Source organism: Betta splendens, chromosome 17 (assembly GCF_900634795.4).
Source record: "Betta splendens chromosome 17, fBetSpl5.4, whole genome shotgun sequence".
In the NCBI taxonomy this organism is placed as follows: domain Eukaryota; kingdom Metazoa; phylum Chordata; class Actinopteri; order Anabantiformes; family Osphronemidae; genus Betta; species Betta splendens.
The window spans coordinates 332283-343567 of NC_040897.2; positions in this window are offsets into that span (position 1 = coordinate 332283).

Below are 11285 nucleotides of genomic sequence, written 5' to 3' on the forward strand. Positions count from 1 at the left end.
ATGAAGACGTTGATTTAGGGACCGTCGATAAATTATTTGGATTTTCAAGAAATTAATAATTGAATATAGCTTCTCATAGCTTTGCTCACCTCATCTGTTTCTGTTATTTGCTGCCCCACAACATCCACATCTTCCTCCCTTCTTTCCCTGTCATTCTCCTCATTCATCAGCTTCCTAGAATCCTCCTTTTATCTTCTCTGCACACTCTCCTGGGTTGTTAGCACCTTTCCATCACTGTCTTTAATTACCCTTATCTGTTGCACATCCTTCCCATCTCTCTCTCTCTGTCTGGCTAGCCTGTGCAAGTCCTTCTCTTCTTCCTTTGTATCTAACCTGTCATACAGCTCATAGTAAGCTTTCTGTTTGGCCTTTGCCACCTCTTAACTCTGCTCTGAGCTTCATTTGTTGTCCTGTCTACTTTCCTCAGTTCTTTCTACATCCCACTTCCTTTTATCCAACCTCTTCCTCTAGATGCAGTCCTGTACTTCCTCATTCCACCACCAAGTGTCTTTATCTTTCCTCCATCCAGATGACATACAAAGCACTTTCCTACCTGTTTCCCTGATAACCTCTGCTGTAGTTTCCCAGTCACCTGGGAGGTCTTCCTGACCACCCAGAGCCTGTCTCAACTTCTGCCTAAATTAACAGCTTCCACCACTTGGTCTTATTTTCTGTCATCTTACGCACCACCATGCCGTGCTGTCTGGCTACAATTTCTCCTACAACCACTTTGCAGTCACTAACCTCTCTCAAATGACCTTGTCTACATAGGATGTAGTCTACCTGCATGCTCTTAACTTCACTCTTGTGCGTCACTCTGTGTTCCTCTCTGTTCCGGAAGTAAGTTATGACTACAGCCATTTCCATCCTCTTAGCAAAGTCCACCACCATTTGTCCTTCTAGATTCCTTTTTTTTACACCAAACCTGCCCATCTCCTCCTCATCACCTCTGTTCCCCTCACCAAAGTCTGCTCCAACCACTACCCTCTCTCCTCTGGGTATATTCTCTATGACCTCATCTAACTCACTCCAGAATCTCTCCTTCTCTTCCAACTCACAGCCACTTGTGGAGCATACCCACTGACTACGTTTACCATCATCCCTTCAATTTCTAGCTTTAGGCTCATCACCCTGTCACCCTGTCTTTTCACCTATAGAACATTGTTCACAACCTCCCCTTCAGGATCACTTCTATCCCGTTTCTCGTTTCTCTTCCTATACACACCATGGTAGAATACACCACTTTCCCTGTCATTGCATCAACGTTAAGAGTCTCTATTCTCAGATCTATGCTCCTGTCTTTCCTCTTCTCTCTCTGTCCACAACCCCTTCTGTCTGCACTCCTTCTTTGACTAACAGTAGTCCAATTTCCACCAGCACCCTGTAGGTTAACAGCATAGGTTGTCGTTGTTAACCCAGACTTTGACCGATCCAGTGTGAAATTCTTATGGACGATTTACATAGTGTCACGATTCATGTTTCTTAGTTACGTTTGTCTAGTCATGTCCGGTTTTATTTTGTTACCACCTGTTTAGTCCTCATCCAGTCAACCCAGCTTTACTTCCTGTTGTTATCATTACCTGCATCTCATCAGTCATCAGTCATGTAGTATTTAAGCTCCACCTCTAGCCATAGTTCCCTGCCAGATTGTCTATGTTGATTCCTCACTAGCATTCCAGCATTCCTTGACCTCTTGCCTTGTGTTACTGACTGTGCTTTGTCCTCGACCCTGCTTTTGCCTACCCTATGGTCATAGGGTAGGCAAAAGCCTGTGCTGTCCTTCAGCCCAGCCCTTTCAAGCCATTGGTAGGATTTGTTGAGATCAGCCACTTCAGTTATGTTCCGAGGTACATCCCGTGTAAGGGCTTGTCCTCCCATGATGGTCCCTCTTCCAGCATCTCATTCTCTGTTCTCCACTGCCTGAGACATTCACTCAGCACGTTATCTGTCGGGGCCTTATCCTTGATGTACTTATGGATCTTGGATGTTTCATCCCGGATAGTGGCTCTCACGCTCACTAGTCCTCGGCCTCCTTCTTTGCGACTAGCGTAAAGTCTCAAGGTGCTGGATTTGGGGTGGAACCCTCCATGCATGGTGAGGAGCTTTCGTGTCTTAACATCTGTGGTCTGTATCTCTTCCTTTGGCCACCTTATTATTCCTGCAGGGTATCTGATCACTGGCAGGGCGTAGCTGTTTATTGCCTGGGATTTGTTCTTGCCATTGAGCTGGCTTCGTAGGACTTGCCTTACTCGTTGGAGGTATTTGGCTGTTGCCGTATTCCTTGTTGCCTGTTCAAGGTTGCCGTTCGCCTGTGGTATTCCAAGGTACTTGTAACTGTCCTCAATGTCTGCTATTGTTCCTTCTGGGAGTGAGACCCCTTCTGTGTGGATTACCTTGCCTCTCTTTGTCACCATCCTCCCACATTTCTCGAGTCCGAATGACATCCCGATGTCCGAGCTGTAGATCCTGGTGGTGTGGATCAGCGAGTCGATGTCTCGCTCACTCCTGGCGTACAGCTTGATGTCATCCATGTAGAGGAGGTGACTTATGGTGGCCCCGTTCCAGAGTCGGTATCCATAGCCAGTCTTGTTTATTATTTGACTGAGGGGGTTCAGACCTATGCAGAACAGCAGTGGGGACAGTGCATCTCCTTGGTATATGCCACATTTGATGGATACTTGGGCAAGTGGCTTCCTATTGGCTTCAAGGGTGGTTCTCCACAACCTCATCGAGTTTGCAATGAAGGCCCTTAGAGTTCTGTTGATGTTGTACAGCTCCAAGCATTCAGTGATCCACGTGTGTGGCATTGAGTCATAGGCTTTCTTGTAGTCGATCCAGGCTGTGCACAGGTTGGTGTGTCGCACTCTGCAGTCTTGGGCGACTGTTCTGTCAACCAGGAGTTGGTGTTTGGCTCCTCTGGTATCCTTACCAATGCCCTTCCGTGCTTGGCTCATGTAATGAGCTGCGAATTAGCTGCGATGATGCCTGACATGAGCTTCCATGTTGTGGAGAGACAGGTTATTGGCCGGTAGTTGGATGGGGCTGTTTACCCTTTGAGGGATCCTTCATTATCAGGATCGTTCGCCCTTCGGTTAGCCATTCAGGGTGAGTCCCATCCCTTAGCAGCTGGTTCATTTGTGCTGCCAGGCGCTCATGGATTGCAGTGAGCTTCTTTAGCCAGTAGGCGTGGATCATGTCAGGGCCAGGTGCTGTCCAGTTTTTCATACCTGAGACTCTTTGTTGGATGTCTGCCACTGTGATAGTCCCTGGATTCTGTTCAGGGAGGTTGCTGTGGTCTTCCCTCAGATCCACCAGCCACTGTGCATCGCTGTTGTGTGACGCCTCCCTCTCCCATATACCTTTCCAGTACTGTTCAGTTTCCAGCCTTGGTGGGTCTGCTCTGCTGTTATTACCCTGCCATTGAGAGTACACTTTCGCAGGTTGTGTTGCGAACAGCCGGTTTATTCGTCTGGCTTCGTTGTCTCTGGTGTATCTCTGGCGGCTGGCCAAGGCTTGTAGCCTTTGTTTGGCAGTTTCGAGTGCTTCAGGTATGGTCATCTGGCTGTACCTCATAGGCATCGGTCTTTTAATTGCACCTCTCTGGTCATCTGTCATTTGGCTCACTTCCCTCCGAGCTGCCTTGATTTTTGCCTCCAACCTTCGTTTCCATGGTGTGTATTGTTTCTCATGGCTCCCATGGTTGCTCTTATAGCCAAACACCTCTAGGATCACTGATACAGAAGCATATATCAGCTATATATAGCTGAATATATATATATATATATATATATACCGGCGCCGGAGGACCCTTTTCTCCGGCGCCGGTCGAGCTGCTGGTCACAACAGCTCCTGTCCTCTTACTTCTATTTATTACTTTCTTCACTTATTTAAGTTTACCTTTCTAGTGTGTTTTTAGTAACATTAGTGTACACAACCTGTACACAGCTTTTTTATAGTTTTTCTAAGTTTGGCGCAGTACAAACGCTGTTTTTAAAGCTACGATGTGCGTCGGGGTCAGAGCGCGCATTGTTTACACCGCGGAGCAGCTGATCGCGCTGCGCAGCGCCGTAGTTCTGCCCAGACACAGACACGAGATCACCGCTGAGCTGCTGGTGAAGACCCGACGTGGGCGCCGCGCCGGAAAACTACGACGGGAGAAAACGAGACGCTTCAGGCCCGCTGTCCCCTCCGTCATCATGGGGAACGTGAGATCTCTCGCCAACAAGATCGACGAGCTCGCGGCGCTCACACGGTACCAGCCGGAGTACAGAACGAGCAGCGTCCTGCTGTTCACGGAGACCTGGCTGACGTCACTCATCCCGGACTCGACTGTCGCACTGGACAATTTTCATCTGCTACGTGCGGACAGAACGGAGAACAGCGGTAAGAGGAAGGGAGGGGGTCTGGCTGTGTTTGTGAACATCAGGTGGTGTATGCCACGACATTGCACTGTCAAAATGAAGCTGTGTAACAGAGACATTGAGCTGTTGGCGGTGGGCATGAGGCCATTCTACCTGCCAAGGGAGTTCACACACGTTATAATAATTGCTGTGTACGTCCCACCCTCCGCTAACGCTGACACAGCTTCTGAGACCCTGCTCTCAGTCACCAGCAGGCTTCAAACACAGCACCCACAGGCCCTCTTCCTGATCTCTGGGGACTTTAACCATGCACCTCCTTCAGCTGCTCTGCCTACATACACCCAGTATGTGACCTGGCCCACCAGAGACAATAAAACCCTGGACTTATTCTACGCCAACACCAAAGAGACCTACACTGCATCCTGCCTCCCACCACTGGGCAGAGCTGACCACAACATCCTGCATCTCCTGCCTGTGTATAAACCTGTTGTACACAGGCAGCCGGTGGTGCCCCGCACAGTGAAGAGGTGGACAGCTGAGAGCGAGGAGGCTCTCAGGGACTGTTTTAAACACCACTGTGTGGACGGAGCTCTGCGACCCACATGGGGAGGACATTAACGCAATAACAGACTGTGTAACGGACTACATAAACTTCTGCTGTGAAAACACTGTTCCCACCAGGCGGGTTCGGTGTTTCACCAACAGCAAGCCATGGGTCACCCCTGATATTAAAGCTCTGCTAAAGGAGAAGAAGAGAGCATTTAAATCAGGGGACAGGGAGGAGCTGAGGAGGGTGCAGAAGGAGCTGAGGAGGAAAATCCGTGAGGGGAAGTCCAGCTACAGGAGGAAGATGGAGGAGCAGCTGCAGCAGAACAATGTGAGTGAGGTGTGGAGGAGCCTGAAAACCATCTCAGGCTTCAAAGCTCCACAACCACAGGCTGAGGGGGACCTGAGCTGGGTCAACGAGCTGAACTCACACTTTAATAGGTTTGACCAAGCACCCACTCACACCTCCCAGCAGCTGCCTCCGAACCTCTTGTCACCTCATACCACTGGATTACCAGCCCCCACAGCCCTTCACACCTTTACACAAAGCCCTCTACCCTCAGCCCTGACGACTGGCGACTCATCCCAACAACACCCCCTCACTTCACACCACACTGAGTCACTTCCTCAACCCCTCACTTCACACCACACTAAGACACTCCCTCCACCCCTATCCTTCTCCAGCACCCAGGTGAGAAGTGAGCTCAGGAAGATCAAGGCCAGGAAAGCAGCTGGACCAGACGGCATCAGCTCCAGACTCCTTAAGTCCTGTGCAGGCGAACTGTGTGGAGTTATGGAGCATGTCTTCAACCTGAGCCTCAAGCTGAGGGTGGTACCACTACTCTGGAAGACCCCTGCGTGGTACCAGTGCCCAAGACACGTGCCAAACCGCACGCCAAAGACCCCAGCAGCTTCAGACCAGTGGCTCTGACATCACACCTGATGAAGACACTGGAGAGACTGGTCCTGGGTCACCTCCGCTCTGCAGTGGGAACCTACCTGGACCCGCTGCAGTTCGCCTACCGACACGGCATAGGAGCAGACGACGCCGTCATCTTCCTCCTACATCGAGCTCTTTCTCACCTAGAGAAGCCCGGCAGCATTGTGAGGATCATGTTCTTTGACTTCTCCAGTGCCTTCAACACCATCCAGCCGATGCTTCTGAAACACAAACTGGAGGAGGCTGGTGTGGACCTTCATCTGACGGAGTGGATCATGGACTATCTCACAAACAGGCCTCAGTTTGTGAGAGCCAGGGACTGTGTGTCTGACACTCTGACCTGCAGTGTGGGGGCCCCACAGGGGACTGTACTGGCCCCCTTCCTTTTCACCCTCTACACGTCAGACTTCAGACACAACACGGACAGCTGTGTTCTGCAGAAGTTCTCTGGTGACTCTGCGATCGTCGGACTGATCACCGATGATGACGATGCAGAGTACAGAGGACTCACTCAGAACTTTGTGGACTGGTGCCAGCGGAACCACCTCCTGATCAATGTAGGGAAAACGAAGGAGATGGTGGTGGATTTCCGCAGACAGCAGTCTGCTCTCATCCCACCGATGCACATCCAGGGAAGGGACATTGAGAGAGTGGACTCTTACAAGTACCTGGGAGTGCATCTGAACAATAAACTGGACTGGACTCATAGCACAGATGCACTGTACAGGAAGGGTCAGAGCAGACTCTACCTGCTGAGGAGACTGCGGTCTTTTGGAGTGAAGGGGCCACTCCTGAAGACCTTCTATGACTCTGTGGTGGCATCAGCCATCCTGTACGGTGTGGTCTGCTGGGGCAGCAGCATCACAGCGAGGGACAGGAAGAGACTGGACAGGATCATCAGAAAGTCCAGCTCTGTCCTGGGCTGCACTCTGGACACGGTGCAGGAGGTGGGTGAGAGAAGGGTCCTGGCTAAACTGACATCCATCATGGACCAGGTCTCTCACCCACTGGAGGACTCACTGTCTGCTCTGGAGAGCAGCTTCAGTAGCAGACTGATCCACCCTCGCTGTGTGAAGGAGAGATATCGTAGATCCTTCCTACCTGCTGCTGTCAGACTGTACAATCAGAACTGTTGACCACATCCCACCACAGTCACTCACCCACTGCATCAGTGGTTTATATAGCAACCTGCTCTGCACAATATTTGTGTAAATCTGTGAACAATCATGTATATTGTTACCGGTACAAATCTTATACCCATTACTGTGCAATAACCCTGCAATGACCTCATACTCACTCTAACTGTACTATACTGCTTTGTACTGTGCCAACACAAACTGTTCTGTTCCTGTATTCTTGCTCATCTGTACTGCTGTTGTGAGAGGATGACTATATATATATATATATATATATATATATAGTCATCCTCTCACAGTCACAGGCTGCACTGTGGTGAGTACATGTATGTCCTATACCCTTATTTTAATGCATGCACTACACACTCACAGGAGCACTTCTATGCAGCACTAATGTAATGTGAACTTTCTTCTAGGAGAGATTGATGGCTTTCTGCTGGAGATAGGGGTCACCCATGCCAGCCCACTCTACTGACCCCTCACCCAGAACCTGAAGCAGGCCCCCAGCAATGCTTTAATGTGGCCCTGCAGAACAAGAGCCCGGGTGGAAATGACCATAGGCCTGTTGAAAGCATGTCTTCAGTTCCTACGTCACCTCAGGGAAACACCTGAGAGGCCTGTGACATTATTGTGGTATGTGTTGTTCTCTACATTATTGCACTTATTAGAGAGGAGCAACACCCTGCTCTACAAATACAAGACCCTGAGGAGACTCCTTCCATCAAAGTAATCTGCAGAGTGGATGGACAGTCAGAGATGTGATTTTCTGTAATGTCTTAATCAACCATCACCACCACCAATAAAAGAAACTGAATAATTGCAAATCATAGTTTATTTGGTTTTCTTTATTTCCTACAAATACAAAGGCAGTTGTTAGATTTTATGATTATTCCAATAATTCATACAATTCACCTTTAACTATACACTCACCCCCAGCTTTTGCTTCCGAATTTCAAGTTCTAGATCTGTCTTTTTTCTCTCCATTGCCCGTAGGTGTGAGGGTGTGAGTGTGTGTGTGAATGGTTGTCTGTCTATGTGTTGCCCTGCGATGGACTGGCGACCCGTCCAGGGTGTACCCTGCCTCTCGCCCATAGTCAGCTGGGTTAGGCTCCAGCACCCCCGTGAGCCCGCATTAGGGAATAAGCAGTTTGGAAAATGGATGGATGGATGGTCTTTTCAATCTGGTGGTCCAAGTATAACATTTCCTTGAGATTTAGTTTATACAACTCCTTAACCGGTAACTGAAAATACAGAGCATTTAGAGTTACATGACATAGTTCCTCATTACTTTTACAGAATTGAACTCTGGCATTTACTGAACATCACTGAACTGTGTGCATCTGTGCAGCAGAATGTGACGGACCCTCCTCCTGCTGTTCTTCCACACTCTGGGGCAGAGGGGAGATAATAAAGTCAGTATACTTGGAGATCAAGTTACATCATTTAGGCTACGCAACACAAACATCAGAAATCATGTGATGTGTATAAACTCTATTATTATTACACTTTATAATACTACTTATCATAATTTAAGCTTTATTTAAGATACTTACAACAGCCTGGGCTTCTGTTGTGACAGGAAGATTCACATATTACCATCAGAATCTGTTTGACCAACAAAGAACCCAACCCATACTCTAAGAAATGGCCTCTTACATTTTACAGATGCACTTGTATCCTGGGGAGTGACTGGTTCTGATGAACTCCCTCCAGGAATCCCTTCAGCCAGTGTTCAGGCTGAGGGCCTTCGCCTCAGTGCGTGGAGGTGCAGCTCCTACACCAGTTGTTCTAGCCTCTGCCTTCTTTCCTTTGGCTGAGTAGAAGTCAAATTATTTAACTGTGTGAAAACATTACAGCCATGTTGAAAATGCTGCTGCACTGTTATACGCTGCATGTTATTTAGCTATTTAATATGTTAAATGTTGTAAAGTCAGGTGGTCTACACCCATGATAAGATGGTGCCTTAGCTGTTTAAATTATGTTTTCTCACCCAGACCCTAGAAGCCAGTTGTGTTTTGTATTGTTTACCGTCCTCCTGCTCTATATTTGGAGTTCTTAACTGAATTCTCTGAATCTTATCTGACTTAGGTCTTAGCACAGATAAAGTCATTGTAGTGAGAGACTTTAACATTCATGTAGATGTTGACGTAACTGTCTCAGCACTGCTTTTAACTCCTTAATAGACACTATTGCTTTTACACAGCAGGTAAATGAACCCACTCATTGTTTTAACCATACCCTCGATCTTGGGGTTGAAATTGATAATTTAATAGTTCTTCCCCAAAACCCTCTGTTATCTGACCATCTTATTAACTTTTGAATTTAGTATAATTGACCTCACAATAGCTGGAAAGAAATGTTACTATAGCAGATGTTTATCTGACACGCTGTTGCCAGATTCAACAGATGATTCCATCATCTTTTGCCTCAATGTCTTGTAGATACACAGAGAACAGTCACCTTAATCCTTATGAACAGGTTGACTGTCTTGTAGATGATGCTGCAGCTTCTCTACGTACAATGTTAGACACAGTGGCTCCTCTGAAGAAGAAGACAGTGAATCAGAGGAGGTTAGCTCCGTGGTATAACTCAGAGATCCACAGCCTAAAGCACAGGACCAGACAACTAGAAAGGCAGTGGCGTTCCAACAAAATAAATGTAAACTGAATTGCATGGATGGACAGTCTAATGAAATATAAAAAAGCACTTTGTGCTGCTAGAAAAACATATTATTCCTCCCTAATTGAGAAAAACAAAAACAACCCCAGGTTCCTTTTCAGCACTGTAACCAGGCTGACAAAGAGTCATAGCTGTGTTGAGTCTACTATCCCCTAATCTCAGCAGCAATGACTTCATGAACTACTTTACTAATAAAATTATCATCATTAGAAAAAACATTCAGCAGCGACTTCTTCCAAATGACAGAAAGCACTGTCTAGATCCATCAACTTTAAATTTATTAAATCCTCTGTGTTACCTCGACAGCTTCTTCCCCATAACTCATATGGACTTAACCGCAATAATTAACTCTTCCAAGTCGTCCACTTGTCTTTTAGATTCAATCCCAACCAGATTACTCAAAGAAGTTCTACCTTTAATCAGCTCGTCCATATTAAATCAAATCAACCAATCTTTACAACTAGGCTATGTACCACAGGCTTGTAAGGTGGCTGTGGTCAAACCTCTATTGAAAAAACCAACTCTGGACCCTGGAGCAAGCCAACTAAAGGCCCATTTCAAATTTACCCTTTATTTCCAAGATTCTTGAAAAAATCGTGGCTAAACAATTATCTGACCACCTGAGTGGGAATAACCTGTACGAAGATTTTCAGTCAGGATTTAGAAAACATAATAGCACAGAAACAGCTGTGGTTAGAGTCACTAATGATCTTCTATTAGCTTCGGACAGTGGTCTAGTTTCTGCCCTTGTCCTGTTAGATCCTAGTGCTGCATTTGATACAATTGATCATAACATTCTATTACAGACACTAGAACATAGAATTGGGATTAATGGAACAGCATTGGGATAGTTTAAATCCTATTTGTTGAACAGATTCCAGTTTGTTCATGTTAATGATGAATCCTCCACATGCACATGGATTAGCTATGGAGTACCACAGGGTTCTGTGCTTGGTCCAATTCTGTTTAGCCTATACATGTCTCGTCTCTAGGTGAGATTATTAGGAAGCATTATTAAGCTATATATCAGCTACATATGTCCTTGGAACCTAGAAACAGATCAACTAGTCAAAATTCAGGGTGTTTAAAACACATCAAATCCAAGATGTCCCCAAAAACTTCCTTCAACTAAATTCAGATAAAACTGAAATTCTTATTGTTGGCCTAAAAATCTGAGAGAGACAATATTGAGTCAGATAGCCACCCTGGATGGCATAACATTAGCTTCAGATTCTACTGGGAGGAACATTGGTGTCATCTTTGACCAGGATCTCTCTTAAACAAATCTCCAGAACCGCCTACTTTCATCTTAGAAATATAGCTGAAATCAGAAGCCCTCTCTCAGAGCGATGCAGAGAACTGATCCATGCATTTGTTACCTCTAGGCTGGACTACTGTAACTCCTTACTCATAGGATGTCCTAACAGCTCTTAAAATGCTGCAGCCAAGTTCTGACACAGGACTTAGAAAGAGAGATCACATTTCTCCTACATTAGCTTCTCTGCACTGGCTGCCTACAAATGTAGGATAGAATTTAAAATTCTCCTACCCCCTGCGAAGTACTTAATGATAAAGCTCCTTCTTATCTTAAAGACCTCATAGTTCCTTATGCTCCCAGCAGAA